The 23,499-nt window shown below is 35.4% G+C and overlaps 1 long non-coding RNA gene across 1 annotated transcript in view; it reads left to right on the forward strand.

Moving 5' to 3' along the window:
* The first annotated feature begins 8,886 nt into the window (after positions 1-8,886).
* Positions 8,887-23,499, forward strand: part of LOC147388190 (uncharacterized) — a 57,855-nt gene continuing 43,242 nt past the window's right edge. Inside the window, exon 1 of the long non-coding RNA XR_015171111.1 lies at positions 8,887-9,350. This is a non-coding gene — a long non-coding RNA (uncharacterized LOC147388190). The remainder of the gene's footprint in view (positions 9,351-23,499) is intronic.

Below are 23,499 nucleotides of genomic sequence, written 5' to 3' on the forward strand. Positions count from 1 at the left end.
GCAAATCACATATTATCAATCGATATGGGGATACCTTTTGAACTGATCTCTAATAATGGGTCGTACTTCAAAGCTTAAATCATTACTCCGTGTTCAAAGTTGAAGATCCGGAATCACAAATCATCCTCCTACCGTCCTCAGATCAATGGAACGGTTGAAGCAGTTAGTAAGAGTATCAAGACTATCATCAGGAAAATGTGTCAATAACATCGAGATTGGTCAGAAAAATTATCATTCACGCTGTGGACATATCGAACCCTAATTCGATCCTCTATTGGAGCTACTCCCTACTCCTTAGTGTATGGCATGGAAGCAGTCTTACTAGTTGAAATGGAAATTCCGTCTCTCAGGGTCTTGTTGGAAAATCATTGGGTTCGTCAGCAGTATGAAGAATTAAACTTGATTGAAGAAAACGAGTTAAAGCCCTGTACCATGTGCAAACTTATCTAAGAAGAGTCACCCGTGCAAAAAGGTCAAAGCTCATCATTTACAAGTCAAGGATTTAACTATCAGACTTCAAAGAAAATTGAACACTCCTCCTCAACTATAGAAGAAAGTCTGAATCCAATTGGAGAAATTCATTCATTAAGGAGATATTACTAGGAAAGGCTGTCAAACTTCAAGATCATGATGGAATTGAATTACCAGAACCAACCAACCTTGACTAAATCAAACGGTACTACATTTAAGGAGGCCATCTTTGGCCGAATCAATCCTCATATTACCCAGTTACCCAGTTCAATATATCCTTTCTCAACCCTTTTGTAGTATTTTCAAAAAAAAAAATTATGCCTTTTTCTTTCTCAGCCCGTTCACTTAACCTAGGGGAGGGAAGAATTCGAACTACGTCTTGGTCTGATCCTAAAATTCTGGGGTACGTAGGCAACCTGAGAAGTTACTTCAGGCCCGACCACATCAAAATAAAAAACATCTATTTCCCCACACAAAAAATCAAAAAAATCAAAAAAAAAAAAAAAAAAAATTTCAAAAGAGAAAGAAATATCATCCAAAATGGGGAAGAAAATTCAAGAAAAAAGTTTAAATGAAATGCCACACAAGGGGCATTTGGGTTTTTGAGCCTCAAAATCCCTTTCTTTTTTATACCCAGTCCTAAGCCTACCTATAAAAGTCCTCCTAAGTACCATGTGAGAAGTCAAGGAAGATATCAAAGCATGATCAGACAGCAACTCCAGAAGTTCAGAGAAAAAAAAAATAATAAGATAAAAAAATGATGAAGCCTGCTAAGTTGAAAATCCGAAAAGGGCGACTTAGGCAAAAATTAAGGCAAGCTCGCAAGGTTGAAAATCTGAAAGGACAACTTTGACAACAATGAGAGCCAAGAAGAAAAAAAAAGCTCGCTAGATCGAAAACCTGAAAAGGCGATCTAGGCAAAAGCTAGAGCAAGCTCGCTAGATTGAAAACCTGAAAATGCGATCTAGGCAAAAGTTAGAGCAACAAAGAAAAATAGAAAAAGATCCCAAGCTGAGAGCGGTCTGAACTGAAACATTAGAAGTCCGAATAACCAAGTTCAACACTTAGCTTAAGCCAGACATAGACTCAGAAGCCACAAGTATCTTGTCTATGATCGATTTGAAAATGTTTACTTCCCCAAGTGAACCAAGGGAGATAAGGGTGAATTCTATGATGAATTTCGAAAGGAAATAATTTTGTACTCTTGAGCCTGATTCAAAATTATTAATAAAATTAATCAAAATTAAAAGTTGAGTCTTTATTGCGCTTGTGGTAATCAATTATTTCAAACCTTCATACAAGGGGCATTTTCTTTCTCCTTTAATGTAACTTTTCCCCCTTATACTAGGGGCATTTTTTTAATTTTTGCATGATGTGTTCAATTATCTACAATGTCACGGGGGCATTTTGTCTTCGAGCAATGTTAATCCTATAAAAATAATAGGAACCCCAAACTTAAGGTTACCCTCTTGATAACAGTTTTTTTGAAAAACTTTTGAGGTTCAAGAGAAATAAAAACTCAGGTTTTAAATTCATAAAACTTTTTGATAAATCCTTGAGGTTCAAACAAAAGCATTTTGGATCTCACATAGGAGATATAACATTCTTCGTTCTCCAGATTCTTTTCCAGATTTAATCATTCTTGGAATCAATCATTTCTCTTCCATATTCATTATCTTCCAGATTTATTCATTCTCCGATTCGTTCTAATCAATTTTATCCAAATTCGTTCATTCTTTCCCAAAATTCATTCATTCCTCTACCAGTTTTGCTCAGATGCCGCCGAGGGTTTTCTCGGAATTATGCTCAGATGCCGCCGAGGGTTTTCTCGGAACTATGCTCAGTTACCGCTGAGGGTTTTCTCGGAACTATGCTCAGATGCCGCCGAGGGTTTTCTCGGAACTATGCTCAGATGCCGCCGAGGGTTTTCTCGGAACTATGCTAAGTTACCGCCGAGGGTTTTCTCGGAACTATGCTCAGATACCGCCGAGGGTTTTCTCGGAACTATGCTCAGATACCGCCGAGGGTTTTCTCGGAACTATGCTCAGGAACTATGTTCAGATTATATTCAATTATGCTCAGTTTATATTCAAATTATGCTCAGTTTATACTCAGATTATGCTAAATTTATGCTCAGGTTTTACTCAGTTTCACACAGTGCACACACTTGCACATTTGCACTTTTTAGTCAGGGAGAATTCTCTAAAATTCAAGGATCTGACACCGTCAGTGAGAGTTTGCGCTCAAGGACCTGACAACCTTTTGATTCAGGGAGAGCTTTATTCTCAAGGATCCGAACACCTTGACAAATTGCTAAATCAGGCTGCAAAATGAACTGTCACTAGCTTTGGCATTCAGATATCGCACTGTCTACCAAAATAGATTTGCTATCTAGTTTGCTTCAACCCTTTGCCAAAGAGGGGCATCTGTAGACACCCCATTTTTGCATCCGCCTGATTAATCAACTCGTCAACCCAATCGTAAGGATTCCCAATGATGGATGTGTATTCCATTGCTTTACTTTGTTACCAGATTTTTTCAGAAATCCAGATGAGGTATCTCGAATTGACAAACCTTAGAAACCACGCTACGCTAGGAAAGTACGACCCCAGAAACATAGAAATCATCATCTTGCAGACCAAAAAGAAGCTTCACGATAAAAATCACTAAAAATTATCAAATTACCAAAATACCCCTAACCTCAAAACAACCCTAGAGCCTACGTTACGCTTAGGAAAACCCATTCGAACACATAAAATGACAAATCGGAACCAAATAAATCATTTCACCAATTTTAAGAGAATTTGACAAAATTACGAAAATGCCCCTCATAAAGTTCACAACCATTTCATACAAAAAATTTCATAAATAACAAAAACTAATATTTTCATTGAATTCCTTACGAAAAACCGATTCTAAAACATCCTAGAACATTAAAAATCGACTTGAAACGTGAAAAGTCCTCTCCGGGGGCAAAACGGTAATTTCACAATTTTCATAATTAAAAAATTTGAAATTAATAAATAAAACATTAAATAATTAAAGTGAAACATTAATGAAATTAATTTAAAAATTTGGACCTAAAAAATCGATTAATCGGACTCTCAGGCAAAATTGTTGAGGGTTCGTGGGATATTTCTTTAAGGACCCCTCCATTTGGGGGTCCAAAGAATTAAAAATATTTTAGAGGAGGGGTTCTCCAAAAATTAAAAAGTAAATCAAGCAAGACTAAAGTCAAGGTATTAAAGTCAATCAAGTAAGATTGAAGTCAAAATTAAAGTCAAGATATTAAAGTCAATCAATTAAGACTGAAGTCAAAATAATAAAAGTCAATCAAATAAGACCAAAAGTCATAATAGAATTCTAATTAAATAATAACTCTATCTAATAGAGTTCTAACTTAAAAACAATTCTACCTAAAACAATTTGAATTAAAACACAATTCTACCTAAAACAATTCTAATTAAAACACAATTCTACCTAAAACAAGTCAAACTAAAACACAACTCTAATTAAAAGATTTCTAATTAAACACTAACTCTATCCAAATCAACCCCTAAAAATATCTATAAATAGAGGTGCTCACACCCTATTTTCGTATCAAATCATAAACCCTAAGAGAAGTAGGTCTAGAAGCTCCCCTAGCCCCCCATAAACCCTAGTTTTGGAGCCCCAACTCCTTAACTAACATCCCTCCTTCAATTTTAGTCTAGAAAACACCCAAAAGCCTTCTAAAAACACCCCAAATCCGTAACGAACTTGAAGAGTTCAGATTCAAAAACAAGGAGATACCTTGCCTCGGAGATCCAAAGTCAAATCCGGAAACAGAACGAAGCAAGGGAGCACGGTACAAGGAGCTCTTTTTGTCAGATCTGAGGGAACAAAGTCCTTGCCATCGGAAAGGTAAATTTTTATTTATTTTTTATCTAGGTTTTAGCAATGTAATTTACTTGGGAAGTTAGTAGAGACCGGCTTTGGCCGGGCGGGGTTGGTGCCTAACACCTTCCAACCCCGTAACTTGATCCCCGAATTCAGATTTTTTTATGGTAGATTAGTTCCTTTTATCTATGTTAGAGTCAGTTTGGTTCCTAGACCACAATAACTAGGTGGCGACTCCCAAACCTCAAGGGTAAAAAGCGGATCCGCGCACCCCGCGGATCGAAGGCGCTTTCACCACCTCTAGTTAGTATCCCATTTAATTCACATAAATCTGAATGGATTAATTCTAAGATAGTAGAAGTTCTCTCTACACTACGATGTGATTTCTTTACTATTTTAGACTGAATACATATATGACATTTATCATCATTTTCTTTATTAAATTTAAGTACTAAGTTTAAATTCATCATATTTTTTATAGCTTGAGAATTTAAATGTCCTAATCTAGCATGCCACAAATCAAAAGATTCAACAATATAAGCAAAAGAACTTTCATTGATTACATTCAACTTAATCATATTGTTTACAACATACCTTTTACCAATGAAAATATCATCTTTGGTCAAGATCAGTTTTCCAGAATGAAGGACTAACTTGAACCCATTTTTGTCTAACATACAAGCAGAAATTAAATTCTTCCTAATTTCTGGAGCATGTAGAACATCCTTCAACAAAAGAGTCTTTCCAGAAGTGAGTTTGAGTTCCACAGTACCGGATCCCGCAATCTTGATGGTAGAAGAATTTCCCATGTAAAGTTGTCCTTCATCTTGAACTTTGTATGATTTGAAAGCAGATCTATCAAATGACACATGCCGTGTTGCACTTGAGTCGATCCACCAATGTCCTTTTGTTTCAATCATATTTACTTCGGACACAACGGCAACCACTACATCTCCTACCATGTTAGATTCGGTTTTCAGTTTTTTACCTTGACGTTTTCTACTACTACATCTCCTACCATGTTAGATTCGGTTTTCAGTTTTTTACCTTGACGTTTTCTACAATCTCTTGCAAAATGTCCTTTTTTCCCACACACATAACAGTCGCCTTCATTCTTTTTAAACTGACCATGACCATTTTTCCTGATAAATTTCTTGAATGGTTTTTTATTGGTAAAAGGCTTGTTGTATTTTTTCTTTTCTTGAATTACAGACTCAACTATATGAGCCTTAATTGATTCAGAGCGATCATCCTTTTTATCTCTGATCTTATTTTCTTCTTCTATTTTTAAACCTTTGAAAATCTCATCTAGAGTTTGCAAATTTTTATTATGAGACAGGGTTTTTCTATAGTCTTTCCAACTGGGTGGTAATTTGGAGATTATTGCACCCACTTGGAAACTTTCGGGAAGTTTAATATTTTCTTCCTCCATCCCAGTAACAATAAATTGCAACTCTTGAACTTGTTCAAGAATAGATTTATTTTCTGTCATTTTAAAATCGAAGTATTTAGAAACTAAAAAAGTTTTTGTACCCGCATCTTCGGTTAAATACTTCTTCTCTAGTGAATCCCATAATTCTTTAGCAGTTGTGTACTTGCAAAACGAGTTGAACAATCTGTCAGTCATTGCATTGAGTACATGATCTCGACAATCCAGATCATCATCTTGCCATTTTCGTTGAGCGTCGATTTGTTCAGAAGTTGCATCCGTTGAAATAGTTGGACATGCTGTTGTAAGCACATAAGCAACCTTAAATTGACGGAGCATAAAGAACACCTTCTGTTGCCATCGTTTGAAATTTGACCCATCAAAACGATCAAGTTTTACAAGGTCTTGATTCATAAACTTGATGCTTTGTGCCATTAGAGCAATAGTCTGTTGTCTATAAATTGTTAGAAAAATAGAACTTGAACTTAAATTGTATTGCTCTGAGGCACGTAGTAATCTACGTTGTCTTATAGACAACATACGCCCCCACTCCGATTAAACACGAAGATGCAGATGGGTTGCTGGCGAACTTGTCTTCAGGATACAAACAAAGCCCAGTTCTAACACAACTGTATATTTCCTCAAAATTTGCACTATTTTGAGAAAATCTGTCACTCAGAATCTCGGATACACAAATGCCTCTTTTTGTAGAAATGTTTTTTTAAAATTAGTTATTTTTTTTTAACAGAATTAATCTCCATAAATATATATCAATTTAAAAATCACATCCATTCGTAAATGGTTTTTGAATCTCAATAGGTATGAAACCCATTGGAACCACTAGGCACCTATTCGGATCAAGGAATCCGTTAAGCACCCTTAAGCCCCTTCGACACCTTTCGGTTCGGCCTTGGTGCCTATCCAAAATTGGACGGCCCTATTAAATATTTAATTTTTCTCTCTCTCTCTCTTTCTTTTCTTTCTTTCTTTCTTATTATATATATATATATATGGGTCAGGTTCAAGGGCCATGTGAGAAAACATGTAAGAAAACTTTCGGCTGTAAATAAAATTTTAAAATATGGGTTAGAAATTTTGGATTGAGCTGATTTTTTGTGAGGATGATCTCTATGATGGGAAGATTATCCAAAAAACAAATCAGCCCAATCTGAAACTTCTAATCCCATTAAAAGTGATTTAGAATGTGGACCGTCGATTTTTTTTCAATTTTTATCACTAATTTGTAAATCACTTTTGATGGATTTAGAAGTTTCTGATTGAGCTGATTTTTTGTGAGGATGATCTTCTCATCATAGTGACTATCCTTGCAAAAAATCAGCTCAATCCAAAACCTCTAACCCCTATTTTGAAAAACGAAAGTTTTCTCACATGGCCCTTGAACCTGACCCTATATATATATATATATATATATATATATATATATATATATATATATATATATAAATAAAATAAAATAAAAAAGAATTATTAAATTTCCATATAGCTTGAAGCCATTAGGAGCTCTCAAGGAGAGAGTCTTTGGAATGAAGAAAGAGTTGAGAATAGGTTCTTATATATAGGTTTAAAAATCCCTCCAAAACATTTTAAAAAGTAATGTGGGATTTATAAAAATTTGAAAAAAGGAGCCAATAGAACTTTTACAAATTTCAATCCATGTGAAAAGTTATCAACCAATAGAAATGCTCTTTTAAAAAAAATACTTACTTTTCTTTTAACAAAAAGTACACCAACCATAAAGTAACTTTCAAATATCATTTTAAAATAAATCAAATTAATTTTATTTGAATCAATTTTAAATAAATATTAATCATCATTTATTAACATTTATTTTAACACTTGATCTGAAGAAAATGCCAATTTGAGGGAGAATTTTGAAAACGTGGACTTGTTCCGCACAGAGCTCATAGATTCTATTGTGGGACACGTGCAACCTAGACTAATGAGGGTAGTTTTGTAAATTTTAGGCTGCCCTCAATACACATGGGAGAATGTAATGGGTCAGTCTCGGATGCTGTGAAGTTTCATGAGAAAAAAATAAATAAATAAATTGCAAGTGTTTTGACTTGACTAACAGGACATTTTAGTCAAGTTTTAAAACTATAATTGTTACCAGTGGCGGTTTTTAGTGAGGATCGGAAACTGCAATTAATATGAGACTTTAGACGAAATTGTGAGATTTCATTGGAAAATTCTTTATTATGAATAAAATCAATAAAAAACCCCTTTACTACAACAAATTATTTTTTCTCGACATTATGAAGTTCAATTAAGAAATTTATTTATAAATTAAATCGTCTTAAAACTTATATTTGCAAAACTCCTAAAGTCTTGTTTAATGAAAAATCTACAAAATAGATGAAATCATGGGATTCAAAAATATTAAAATCGAAACTGGTAGCGGTGGCTAATCAGCCACCTATTGATTATTTTATACATTAAAATCTCAACACAACTATTATTTTATCCCAATATAATCAATCAAAGACACACTACAACATTTTTTATTTATATCGTCGGTTTATAACAGCGGATGATTATTTTAGCTGCAGTATGGTATATTTTTTGCAACGGATCATTTTATCCACCGCTATAAGGACTCATGCATGGTATATTTTTTGTATTTTGCAGCGGATCATTTTATCCGCTGTTATAGAGACTCATGCATAGCGTATTATGATATTTTTTTTGCAGCGGATCATTTTATCCGCCGCTATAAAGACCCATGCATAACCCACTACATTTATAACAGCGGATAATTATATCAGCTGTAGTATGTATATTTATTGCAGCGGATAATTTTATCCGCTGCTATAGGGACCTGCTCATATAAGCTCGCATGTAAAAATAAAATAAAAATAATAATGAGGATTTATAAGAGCGGATAATCAAATCAGCTGTAGTATATATATTTATTGCAACGGATAATTTTATCCGCTGCTATAGGGACTAGCTCATATGACCTCCCAAGCTCGTACGCAATCGCGCTAAATTTGTTTTTACTGATTCCTATACATGTAGTAGTAGAAAACCATATCCGCCCCTAAAAAAACACAATTTTTATATATTGAAGTCTCTCTTTGTGAGACCCGTTCTCTCTCTTAGCTCTCTCTTTCTCTATGCTCTCTGCTATCTCACTCTTTGCTCTCTTTGTTCTCTCTCACCACGTAAAAAAATCCAAGTTCGATGGCATGGTTTGTGTGCAATAAGTCGTCAAATTTTTGGAAGTTCGATTTAATGAGATCGATGCTTCGATCCTGTTACAATAGTTCAGGGAAATTTAATTCAAAGGTTGATAACGAGAAGAATTTGCTCTCTCTCTATGGTTTTTTACTTGGAGCTCTTACAAAGTGTATCATCGCCTCCAAAGGGTATATTTCTCAGCGATTTCAAGTAGAAAACCTTCGATTTCAAGATTTTCGATCACAAACTTCGTGACTTCAAAGGGTATCTTTCTATTGAAGGGATTTCTACGATTTCAAAGGGTATTAAGCTCCTCCATAGAAGTAAACCCTAGGGTTTCTCTCCTTTCTCCATCGAATTGCTTATAAAGGTTTGTTTTCTCCCATTTTTAATTTCATGTTTGGGTAAGATTGGTTCTTTTTAGTTTTGGAGGAATCTATTGTTGGTGATTGGGGATAAAGGAATTTTCTCGTATTTCTATTAAAATAGTTTATATTTTTATCTTGTTCATGAGGTTTGATGGTTGAAGGCAAATATTTTTATGGTTGAGATGAGTTCCTAAATGAAGATAATGGTGGGTTTAATGTTGTGTCATTCGGGGACTTTTTGTGAAATTTATGTTGACACAAGTCTAATGCAACTATACAACAACTCCACACCAATACTCATCATCCTTAACAATTTCTAACCATTGAATTTGCTCAATTGTGAAATCTAAGCACTTGATAAGGTACTTAAAACGTATCCTCATCGTGCAACCAATTAACTCATTATTTGTTAGTAGTTTATCTGAACTCAAACTCAATTTAAATGTCTACAATATGTTAAGAGTTAACTAAATAATTTAAAAACATTAAGTATATCTCGACCAACTTCCTAATACCTCGGAAGTGTAAGCTTTTCAGCCCAAGGGTAGATTATTTCTCGAGTTGAAATGAATCAGTTTTGGTGGATTTTTCACATAACCATAAATTTTAAGAATTATATTTGTGATCCATATAAAATGAAATCTTTTATTATTATTAGTTTTAAACTCAGCTCAGGTGGAAGTGTCCTCCGATTGAGTTTCTTGCATATTGTGTCATGCATATATTGGTTGAATAAATTATGTCAACAGCATTTGCATATTTGTGATCCATATAAAATGAGATTTTTTAGTCAAATCAGACTTGGTGCATCTCCATCTACTTCAATACAAAAACCAAAATGGCCACAAATGCAAAGAGATCCAAATATTATTTTGTGCGTGTGCGCCAGATTGAGTTACTTGTATGTGGTGTCATCTGCATGAGGTCAGGGATGTTTGTTAATGAGGTTCAGAGCAAAACTCTTATGCAGAATTCCTCATTGTTCCTAGAAATATCTCAGGCTCAACAATCAGACCCCCATTATGCTGTAAACCATGTACCCATTGCTGGTGCAGCAATAAGCATTACTTGGTACAATCAAACCCCTGAACTCCAAGGGTGTCCCAATGGCACCAATGCCACTAATTGGGGCCTAAGACCTTCATATTTACTTCCCTAAAACCAATAATTTGGCTTCTAGGACATGAACATTTTTTTTGCTAGGTCTTATATTCCATGAACATCTACAATAGAGCTTCAAACGTAGGAAGTTCTTTGCTTTTCACTAACCTCCCTAGTCATTTGTATGAGCAAAGTTGTTCTTTATCCTAAACCAAAGTTCAAACTTGCTTATCTTTGATATCTTGTAGGTTTTGTTGGGGTATCTAGACTGAGAGAAACAAGCTTATTTTCTATGAAAGAGGCATCAGTCCATGAAGTCATCACTAGCATTTTAGATCATATTGTCTTTTGGTGCAAAGTTTTTATGATTTTAGGAACCTCCATTTTAAGTATTTAAATTTAAATTTTAGGTGGAAGCTTGGTTCTAAGGACATGATATTCTAAAAAAATTCTCAAAGGATTGATCATTTTCATGGATTGGAAGAGAATATGAGATGATTAGAGTTTTTGGAGAATGTTGAAATGCTTTTTTTTTTTTTTTTTTACCATTTTTCAACTAAGATTTTAACATGTTTCAAGTGTTTTTCTAGGTTCCATGTGAGAGAATTGAACATAAGTCTCCAAAAATTCTAAGAGAATTTTTTTTAGAATATCGCTTAAATATTTCAAGTACCAAGACATTTAGATTAGAGTTTATGTTTAATTCTTTCAATTATTGCTGCAGAAACCTTTTTTATTATATAAGTTGAAATTTAGGCATTTTAGTCTTCTTCTCATGTTTGTTTAGAATTTTGAACTTATCTGAATTATATCTTCAGCTCTGAATCTCAATTCTCCAACTCAATTATTGAATATCTATATAAGACACACTCAATACTTCCATGGGTTTAACTGCTAAATGGGTCAGATGTTGAGACCTTCCTTCATGGTTTACTTTAATTTCAAATGAAGGCCAAAATGCTGTCTAGGAGAACTCCAATCTATACATCCCCAATCATGATGTTGACAGTTAAAAAGCCAAATAATTGATTAGCCATTCAAAATTGGGTACCAAAGCAAGCTTATAAACTAAGTGCTCTGTACTTCAATTAATGGTACCTTTGATTATTTAAGCAAAACACAATCAATGATTTTTCATTGATTGCATTTTAAGTGTTTCATTATTTTGATGTTCTTGTTTTTTCCCCTTTTAGTTTGCTTTGATTTGGTAAGATTTACACATTGGTCTTCTATAGTTGTTGTCTACGATCTTCATTTATGTTGGGATAATTTCTAATATGCAACTGAAATCGCCTTGACCCCCGGCCATCCCACTAAATAGCCGATTAGGGGTCCGATCTACGTATCTCGGGGATTTTTAAAAGAATAAGAAGTCGCCACCTAGTTTAGGTCTAAGAACCAAAATTAACTCCAAATGGATATGGGTCGGTCCGTGGATCAGAGAGATGGGTAAGGGTCAGGTTACGGACTTCGGAAGGTGTTAGGCACCGAACCCGTCTGATCAGTCTCTACTGCGATCCAAAAATATCCTATGGTCAACATTCAAAGACTAAAAGTCAAACTAGGGTCTAATCATCATCAAATTGCATCGGATTTACTAAACAAATCTTACGGTTAAAATAATTACATGATTTAATGAGGCATACATGGCACCAAAAACTAATGGATCAATTCGATCATATTTTGAACAATATGAAATCGATTTTCAATGCCGTGTATATAAGATTAAAGAATTGGCTCATTGACGATATTTTATTAAAGTGATTCGATTTTTGAACCGTTACTTGCATTAAATTAGTGAGTTTTTGAATCCATAAATTTTAAATCTTGATTTTTGAAATGTCACGTGTATTAAAATTAATGAGTTAACTCACATGCTTGATTTTATAGGAAATCTCAATTTGAAATATCCAATGCAAGCAAAAAATCAGTGAATCAACTCATGCGTCCATTTCGTGGGAAAATTTAGCTTTAGATTTCAATGTACACAAACTCAGTGATTCAACTCGGTAATTTTGATTGAAGAAAATTTGTCACGTGCATCGAAATTAATGAGTTAACTCACACATTTATTGATCGAAATGATTAAATTTTTAAATTATCACGTGCATAAAATCAGTGGGATAACTCACAAATTATTAATCAAAGAAATACGATTTTTGAGTTGCCACTTGTCCTAAAATCTGTAAGTTAACTTAGAAATTTTGAGTTGCCACGTGTCCTAAAATCAGTGGGTTAACTCACAAATTTTGAGTTGTCACACGTCCTAAAATCAGTAGGTTAACTCACGAATTTTGAGTTGCCACGTGTCCTAAAATCAATGGTTTAACTCACAAATTTTAAGTTGCCATGTGTTCTAAAATCAGTGGGTTAACTCACAAATTTTAAGTTGCCACATGTCCTAAAATCAGTGGGTTAACTCACAAATTTTGAGTTGCCACGTGTCCTAAAATCAGTGGGTTAACACACAAATTTTGAGTTGCCACATGTCCTAAAATCAGTGGGCCAACTTGTTGTTCAATTTCATGGGAAATTTCGGTTTCCAATGCACATGAAAATCAGCGAGTTGACTCATTGATTTTCCTTGAGAAAATCGATTTATTAATTTGTCATGTATTCAAAAATTCATGAGTGGATCAATTCCAATATTAATGAGTTAACCCAATTTGATATTAGTGAATTGAAAAAATCGATTTTTATTTTTAGTTTTCGTGTATTAAAAAATTCATGATTTAATCAATTCCAATATTTGCGAATTGGCTAAAAAAAAAAATCGATGAATCTACCTTATAATATGAACACCCAATGAGCCGATCCACCAACTTGATATATGCGAGTTAATTCAATCAATCTAAAAATGGACGAATCGCTCCATTAATATTTCAGAAAATTAAAAGTTGCCATTAATTGCACATATACCCCAAAAATCCATGAATTAATTCGGAGGCATTTAAAGAATGAAATCGACAATAAATAAATGAAATGAAAAAATAAAAAAAATAAAAATAAAATAAAATAGAAATAAAAATAAAATAAATTACCTATTGATCGGAGAACGGCGAATCAATTCCTTTAGGCGGAATTTGAAGACTCGTGAACACTCGTTGCTATATAGATTGGAGAGACGAGTGTAGAGAAAGATGTATTCTTGCCAACAATGGAGAACACTTAACTGGACAAAACGTGAGAGAGAGTTGGGATTTCGATGATGAGGGTTGTGTTGTAGGTTCAATAATGGAAGAAGAGAAAAAAAAATATTTGAAGGGCAGATGTATGTCAATTGAGGGAGATAATGGTGTTATTTTGTACCAAGATTGGAGCTGCTAGTGGAGGATGGTTGGGGCTGTTAATGGAGACTATAATGGTGTTGAAACTAAAGATAAATGGGGCTGCTAATGGGGGTGATAATGATGCTGAAAATAATGGTAAATGGGGCTGCTAATGGAGGGCGTTGATGAGGCTGAAAATAATGATAAATGGAATGGTGCTGCTAATGGAGGTGTTGATGATGGTAAATGGGATTGCTAATGGAGGTGTTTATGATGCTGAGAATAATGGTAAATGGAATGGTAAATGGGGCTGCTAATGGAGGTGTTGAGGATGATAAATGGGTCTGCTAATGGAGGTGTTGATGATGTTGAGAATAATGGTAAATGGAATGGTAAATGGGACTGCTGATGGAGGTGTTGATGATGCTGAGAATAATGGTAAATGGAATGGTAAATGGGGCTGAAAAAATGTGATGAATGGGATGGTGAAGGGCTGTAAAAACGTGATGAGTGAATGGAGTTCTGTAAATTAATGGAGAAGATGGCTGTGTGTGTGTGCTTTAATGGAGTCGGGGGCAGCAAGGTGTGCTGTTTGGAAAGTTGCAGAGAGAGATCTGAGGATGATTGGAAGAAGATGTGGGAAGGTGGGCTATTTGGAGAGTTGCAGAGAGGGTTGAGGATGATGGAAAAAATTCTGAAGACGATCGAGAAGAAGATGTAGGAAGGTTGCTGTGTTTTTTTTTTTTTTTAAATGGGGTAGCCCAGTCAAAAAACGTCCTCCTCCCTTGGTTCATCTTGCTATTTTTTTTTTATTTTTTATAGTGGTTCGTTCCCATAAAACATGAGAGAAAGAAGGGAGAGAGGGTGGAGATGAGAGAGAGAGTGGAGATGGGAGAGTGGGTAGTTAGAGTGTGGGGTAGACGTTTGGAGAAGATGGGGAGAGTTAGAGAGTGCCCACGTCTCTTCTCTTTTTTTTTTTTTTTTAATTTAAATTTTTTTTAAATTGGAGAATGAGAGGTGGTGATCCCACACTACTCGTGCTATGGTAATTTCTCTATAATGAATTGTGATTGGTTGAATTTTTTATTTGAGCTTGAATTTTGGATTTTTTTTTATTCCGATTTTGGTTGGTTTAATTTCAATTTGGTTCATTTTGAATTTCGATTTGAGTTTTAATTGTTTAATTTGAGCTTAATTTTTAATTTAAATTTTGAACGGGTTGATTAATTTAAATTTTAACTTTAAATTTTAATTGGTCGGTTAAATATATTTTAATTTGTTGATTGCACTTTGATTGGTCGATTTGGTTGATTGATTTAAAATTTTAATTCAATTTTGCATTTTGATTGGTTGAATGATTTTTAACTTGATTTTTAATTTGATTTTGATTTTGATATTGATTTTGTATTTTAATCGGTTTCTTGATTTTTAATTTAAATGTAATTTTTATTTTGTATTGAAATTTAATTTGATTTTACGATTTTAAATTAATTTTAAATTTTGGATTTTAATTGGATTTAAGTTTAATTTTCAATTTGAATTTTATTTTGATTTAATTTTTTATTTGAATTTTATTTTTTTAGGGATTAGGGTCTTTATGTTAGAGTTGGATATTGAGGGGTATTTTGGTCTTTTGGTGATTTTTACAGATTTTTCTCGAACTTCTCTATTTTCATCGATTTGGATTTCGTTAGACTCGAAATCACATTCTGAGTGCAATGGAGGTACTTTCGAGATTTTTCGGAGGTCCGAGGTATATGAGGGGTATTTTCGTCATTTTGATGATTTTTTACAAATTTTTATAAATTTCTCTGTTTTCATCAATTTGGGTCCCGTTAGATTCGAAATCACATTCTGAATGCAATGGAGGTACTTTCGAGACTTTTCAGAGATCCAAAATTTATGAAAGGTATTTTCGTCATTTTTGTGATTTTTACAGATTTTTAGAGATTTCAGCGTGAGGTTTATTTCAGTCCATGTATGATTATTTCTAAGTTCCAAAGTTATAATTTCCTAGTGTAGCGAAGTCTCTAAGTTATAGAATTGTGTAGCGAACCTATGCGTACGTGCTTGCTAAGTTGGGTGTAAGGTGTAGCGATCCTAAGCGTGCATAAATTTCTATGTCGAGTCGTGACAAGTAGGGGGGTGAAAATATTAGAAACAGAAAGAATCAAGAAATACTCACAAGCCTTCGAGTTCTTTTATATTCATCATTAGGAATCCACCAAAATCGGGTGACGAATTGTTGAATTAGGCAGATGCAATAATGGCATGTCTACAGGTACCCCTCTTTGGCAGAGGGTGGAAGTAAACTAGATGCCCAATCTATTGTGGTAGATAGTGCGACATCCGAATGCTAAAGCTAGTGACAGTCCATTTTGCAGTCTAATTCGGTAATTTGTCAAAGTATCCAGATCCTTGAAGGTAACCTCTCTTTGGAAAAATGTCAGATCCTTTAATTTTGAAAAATTCTCTTTGACTAATGCGAATGCAATGCGAGTGCACAGGTGTGATATTGTGTAGTGATGAACATAAAAATTCATGAAACATGTTTTTTCAGAAAATTAGATAAAATTGAGTATAATCTGAGCATAAACTGAGCAAGTCTGAGTAAAATCTGAGACGAATCTCAGTAGGTCTGAGCAAAATCCGAGAAAGAATCTCGACAAGTCTGAGCAAAATCTGAGTAAGTCTGAGTAAAATCCGAGAAAACCCTCGGCAGTGTCTGAACAAAATCTGAGTAGGTCTGAGTAAAATTCGAGAAAACCCTTGGCGGTGTTTGGGCAAAATCTGAGAAAACCTTCGGCGGTGTCTGAGCAATCCGAGAAAGAATCTCGGCAGGTCTGAGCAAAATCTGAGTAGGTCTGAGTAAAAATCTGAGAAAACCATCGGTGGTGTCTAAGCAATCCGATAAAGAATCTCGGCAGGTCTGAGCAAAATCTAAGTAGGTCTGAGTAAAATCCGAGAAAACCCTCGGCTGTGTCTGAATAAAATCTGAGAATGAATCTCGGTAGGTCTGAGCAAAATCTGAGCAGGTCTGAGTAAAATATTGGAGTAAAAATCTCACTCCATAGGAATCATTTTTTTTAGATGGTCAGGTAAACATTTGAACCTCAGGGGTTTTCAAAAAATTCCATCAAAAGGGTAACCTTTAATTTCAGATTTTCCTTATCCTTTGGGGCTGGAATTGATCAGGCTTAAGAACAAAAATGCCCCTAGTTTGATAGGACATTACACTAGGGATAATTGAACATATTTTGAAATGACATTCCCCTAATGTAGGGGAAAAATAAATACGCTTCCAAACAAAATGAGAAGTGCCCCTCAATATGAAAATTAGAAGTCTTAGATTACCACAAGTACAATAAGAATTCACTTTTAATTTTAACTTTATTGAAGATCATGAGTCAGGCTCATCTGTTGGAAAAAAATATTCAATTTTGAGATTCATCTTGGAGATCACTTTCTTTCCTCTTTGGCTCGCTTAGGAAAGTAAACTTTTCCAGATCAGTCGTAGACGAGATACATGTGGCTTCTAAGTTTTTGCCTGACTTAAACTGGGTATTGAAGCGTGGACATTCAGACTTCTGATGTTTTGACTCGGCTCGTCTTTGGAGATTCTCGGCTCGACGGAGATTTTCTTTTGATTGCTCTATCTTTTGCCTAGATTGCCCGTTCAGGTTTTCAATCTAACGAGCTTACAATTTTCTTTTTCTTTTCTTTAATTGTTGCCAAGGACGTCCTTTCGGAATTTCAACCTTGCGAGCTTGCCGTAATTTTTGCCTAAGCTGCCCTTTCGGGTTTTCAACCTAGCAGCTCTTTTTTTTATTTTTATTTTTATTTTTTTATTTTAAATTTTGACTTCTGGAGTTACTGTCTGATTACGTTTGTTATTTTCCTCGACCTTTTCATGCGGTACTTAGGAGGACTTCCATAGGTGGGCTTAGGAGTAGGCTAAGAAAGAAATGAGACTTGAGGCTCAAGAACTCGAATGCCTCTTGTGTGGCATTCTTTTAAAATAATTTTCTTTTCCTTCCTTATTTTGACAATTTTTTCTTTGGTGGGGAACATTTTTTTTTATTTTTTTTAAAACTGGTCGGGCCTGAAGTAACTTCTCAGGTGCCTACATACCCCAAAATTTTGGGATCAGACCAAAATGTAGTTCGAACATTTCCCTCCCCTAGGTTAGGTGATAGGGCTGAGAAAGAAACAAAAAAGGCTTTATTATTTTATTTTTTTATTTTTAAGATGGCTGCAAGGGGCTGAGAAATGAGATATTTAACTGGGTGATAGGAAAATTGGTTCGATCGAAGATGGCCTCCTCAAATGTAATACCGCTTGATCTGGTCAAGGTTTGTCGGTTCTAGTAATTCAATGCCATCGTGATCTTAGAGTTTGACAGCTTTCTCAGGTAGTACCTCTTTGATAATAAAAGGACCTCCCCAATTGGGCTTGAATTTGCCTCTAGGATCGAAGATGGGTGTTCGATTTTCTTTAAGTACGAGGTCTCCAACTTGTTAGTCGCGAACTTTAACCCTTTTATCAAATGCCTGAGCGATTTTTCTCTGATAGGCTTGCACGTGGTACAATGTTTTAAGCCGTTTTTCATCGATTAAGTTCAACTCTTCGTACCGGTGACGAACCCAGTTTGCTTTTGATAGCTGACTTTCCATTAGAATCATGAGGGACTGGATTTCCATTTCAACTGGCAAGACAGCTTCCATTCCGTACACTAGTGAATAAGGGGTGGCTCCGGTGGAAGATCGTACCGAGGTACGGTATACCCAGAACGCAAATGGTAATTTTTCAGACCAATCCTATGCGATTGACACATCTTCCTGATGATTGTCTTGAGATTCTTATTGGCTACTTCAGCTACTCCGTTAGTTTGGGGACGGTAGGGTGATGATTTGTGGTGTCGGATCTTGAACTTTGAACACAGAGAAATAAATTCAACTTTGAAATGTGACCCGTTATCAGAGATCAGTTCAGAAGATACCCCATATCGACTAATAATATGTATTTGGATGAACTTGGAAACTTTGAATGCAGTGAGAACATCATATGAGGTGGCCTCCACCCATTTTGTAAAATAATCGATGGCCACGAGAATGTACTCATGTCCATTCGATGCTTTAGGTATGATTTTGCCAATTATGTCAATACCCCAAACAGAAAATGGCCATGACGAAATCAAACCAACTAGCTGAGATGGAGGTACATGTATGAGGTTAGCATGTACTTGGCATTTATGACAGGTCTTGACCAAGTGATGACAGTCTGTTTCCATTGTTGGCCAATAATATCCTTGTTTCATGATTTGTTTGGCTAACATCTTCCCACTCATATGCGGTCCACAGTCTCCAGAATGCAATTATTCCATTAACCGTTCAGCTTGATTTTCGTCAACACATGACAAATGAATTCCATTATAAGACCTCTTATATAAGTTTCCTGTGCATATGATGAATTGGGATGCGAATCTCTGTAGGGTTTGTCATTCTTTCCTTGATGCTTCAACTGGGAACTCTTGTTTTTCTAATACTTTCTGGATGTCAGTATACCATGGCTTTCCGTTAGGAAGTCGAGCAGCGATTTCGACCTGATGGCAATATGCAGGTTTATATTTGATTTCGACTGTGATAGGCCTTAGTTCCATGCTTGAAGGCAAATGGATCATCGAAGAAAGAGTAGCTAGAACGTCAGCGAATCTGTTCTCTTCCCTTGATAGATGTTGGAACAAGATGACTTTGAACTTCCTTACTAAATTTAGCAGATACTTGTGATAGGCTTTTAGCATCACATCCTTAGTTTTCCATTTTTCCAATGACTGATGTATAACTAAGGTTGAATCTCCAAATACTCAATTTCTGTGATACCCAGATTCAAAGCAGCCTCGAGCCCGACAATGCATGCTTCATATTCAGCTGTATTATTAGTATTGGAGAAAGTTAGCTTAATAGCGATCGGGATGTGACATCCTTCAGGAGAGAACAAGACTGCCCCTATCCTAAACCCATTCTGATTTGTCGTTCTATCAAAGTATAACTGCCATATTCTATCTCGCGATTCTTCTTCAAGGTTCAGGATATTTTTATCTGAAAATTGATTGATAGGTCTTGTTTTTTCTATCACTAGGTGATCAGCCAAGTATTCTGCTACTGCTCTTCCTTTAATAGACTTCTGCGTAATATCGAATTCTGATAACAAGAACAACCAATGTGCAGTTCCACCTGTCAATGCTGGCTTCTCGAAGAGATATTTTAGGGGGTCCATCCGAGATAACAGAATGACAGAATGAGAGAGCATGTAGTGCCGAAGCCTTTGAGTAGCCCATACTAGTACCAGGCAAGTCTTTTCGAAAGCTGAATACTTTCGTTCATACTCTAACATCTTCTTGCTGATATAGTAGATGGCTCTCTCTTTGTGATTGTCTTTGTCGTACTGTGCCAGCATGCATCCCATAGCTTCTTCCGTGACTGACAAGTAAAGGAGAAAGGTTCACCTGGGGTAGGTGGAACCAAAATGGGCGAATTTAGGAGATACTCCTTAACTTGGTCAAAAGCTTTTTGGCATTGCTCATTCCATACTGTCGGCTCGTTCTTCTTGAGAAGCTTGAATATAGGTCCGCACACATTGGTGAGTTGAGCGATGAATTTGTTGACATACTGAATTCTGCCTAAGAACCCCCGAATCTATTTTTCAGTCTTGGGAGGTGCCATTTCTTGTATAGCTTTGATTTTTCCAAGGTCTACTTCGATCCCCCTTTGACTGACTACGAATCCAAGTAATTTTCTAGAAGTCACTCCGAATACATATTTTTGAGGGTTAAGGCGTAACTGGTATTTTTGGATCCTTGTAAGAAATTTTTCTGGTGCAGCGACGTGTCCCGATCGTTATTTGGATTTCACTATCATGTCATCCACATAGACCTCGACCTCCTTGTGTATCATGTTGTGCAATAAGGTCGTAGCTGCTCTCTGATAGGTAGTCCCAGCGTTCTTCAAACCGAAAGACATGACTTTGTAGCAAAATGTTTCCCATGGCGTAATGAATGATGTCTTTTGCATATCGTGAGGGTCCATCTTTATTTGGTTGTACCCCGAAAACCCATCTATAAATGAAAGCATGGCGTGCCGTGCTGTATTATCGACCAATACATCTATGTGAGGCAACGAAAAACTATCCTTTGGATTGGCCTTATTTAAATCTCTGAAGTCCACGCACATTCTCACTTTCCCATTTTTTTTGGAAACTAGGACTATATTAGCAATCCATTTTGGGTACTCCACCACTTCTAAGAATCCAGCATTGATTTGTTTAGTAACCTCTTCTTTAATCTTCAAAGTCCATTCTGGCTTCATACGTCGGAGTTTCTGCTTTACTGATCGAGCATCAGGATGCAATGGAATCCAATGTTGAACAATATCCGTACTTACTCCTGGCATGTCCTCATACGACCATGCAAATACGTCCTTGAACTTTCTGAGCAAATCCACTATCCCTTCGCGTTCCTCGGGAGATAAGGTAACTCCAATTTGAATCTCTTGAAGAATATCTTTAGTCCCGAGATTGACTAGTTCTGTTTCTTCCATTACAGGTTGAGTCCGACATTCATCTTCTTGTTAACGTAATTTAATTAATTCGATAGGAGTTTCTTCATCAGAAGATTCATCCTTTGAAGTCAGATTATCAGTTAAGTCATTATCGTACTCAGGGTAAGAAAAAACTTCTTCTATTTTATTAAAGATAGATGGGGTGACAGAACTTACTGCGGCCTCGACAGACTTAACAGGACTAGACTCGACATATAGTAAAGGACTCATTACATGATAATTTGAAAGAGACCCGACTGTAGGTTTGATTACAGACTGTGGGTTATGAGTACCACTCTTAAATGACAAGACTGACACATTTCCTTCTTCGAGAAATATCTGAGCAATATTGAATGAATCCATAGTTGTCTGCCAATCATCTGCTCTTTCGAGTTCTTTAGATGCTTCGTCTTCTTCCTTGTCAGGCAAACTCATTCCAAAGAAAATCTCAAATCCTGGTTGGCGAGTACCCGTGATGTGGTCGATGAAAGGTTCTGGAAAATCACAATAAGGAAAATCTTCCCCTGTTTTCACAAAGCGTCTATTAAGGGTTTTACGATAAGGCTTCATATTGATTAGATCAATGACATGCCCTCACCTCCTCGTATTCACCTTATCTTTCCTTATCTTTCAATATCTGGCCCAGTCTTCTTTGGTAGGTTCGTACCCCAATCCGAATGTCCCAACTACTTCTTGAATGGCTGGTACAGCTTTGATCCCCTATTGTCTACGACCCAAACCCATGCTTGGGAAGAATCTCATGCTTTTGAACATGTTGGCCACACAATAACTGAATGTATTATCGATAGGTACCAGCTCTTTCACAGATTCGTCCCACTGAACTGTAGACACCACATTTTTTCATCCGCCTGATTAATCAACTCGTCAATCCGATCGCAACGCTTCCCAATGATGGATGTTTATTCCAATGCTTTATTTTGTTACCAGATATGTTTCAGAAATCCGGATGAGGTATCTCGAATTGATAAAACCTTAGAAACCTTGTTACGCTAGGAAAATACGACCCCAGAAACATATAAATCATCATCTTGTAGACCAAAAAGAAGCTTCATGATAAAAATCACTAAAAATAACCAAATTACCAAAATACCCCTAACATCAAAACAACCCTAGAGCTTACGTTACGCTTAGGAAAACTCATTCAAACACATAAAATAACAAATCGAAATCAAATAAATCATTTCGCCAATTTTCACAGAATTTGACAAAATTATGAAAATGCCCCTCATAAAGTTCACGACTATGTCATACAAAAAATTCCATAAATGACAAAAACCAACATTCCCATTGAATTTCTTATGAAAAACTGATTCCAAAACATCCTGGAATATTGAAAAACGACTTAAAATGCAAAAAATCCTCTCCGAGGGTAAAACGATAATTTTACAATTTTAATAATTAAAAATTTTGAAATTAATAAATAAACCATTAAATAATGTAAAGTGAAACATTAGTAAAATTAATTTAAAAATTTGAACTAAAAAATTGATAAATCAAGCTTTCGGGCAAAATTATTGATGGTTGCCAAGATATTTATTCAAGGACCCCTCCATCTGGGGGCCCAAAGAATTAAAGATATAATAAAAGGGGGTTCTCCAAAAATTAAAGTCAATCAAGTAAGACTAAAGTCAATCAAGTAAGACTAAAAGTCAACCAAGAAAGACTAAAGTCAAAACCCTAATCTAAACTAATCAAGTCAATCTCATAAGACTAAAGTCAAAACCCTAATCTAAACTAATCAAGTCAATCTTATAAGACTAAAGTCAAAATCCTAATCTAAACTAATCAAGTCAATCTCATAAGACTAAAGTCAAAACCCTAAATTAAAACCTAAAGACTAAGTCAATCTCATAAGACTAAAGTTAAAACCCTAAATTAAAACCTAAAGACTAAGTCAATCTCATAAGACTAAAGTCAAAACCCTAATTAAAACCCTAAAAGAAACCCTAATCAAACCCTAATTCTTCTAAAAAACTTTATAAATAGGAGCTTCCACACCCTATTTTTGTATCAAATAATAAACCCTAAGAGAAGTAGGTCAAAAAGCTTCCCTAGCCTCCCATAAACCCTAATTTCGAAGTCCCAACTCCTTACCTAACACCCATACTTCAATTTTAGCTCGAAAAATACCTAGAAGCCTTTAAAAAGCATCTAGAAATCCATAA

This window comes from Akebia trifoliata, chromosome 13, assembly GCF_017979445.1.
Source record: "Akebia trifoliata isolate Shusen 1 chromosome 13, ASM1797944v1, whole genome shotgun sequence".
Taxonomy (NCBI): domain Eukaryota; kingdom Viridiplantae; phylum Streptophyta; class Magnoliopsida; order Ranunculales; family Lardizabalaceae; genus Akebia; species Akebia trifoliata.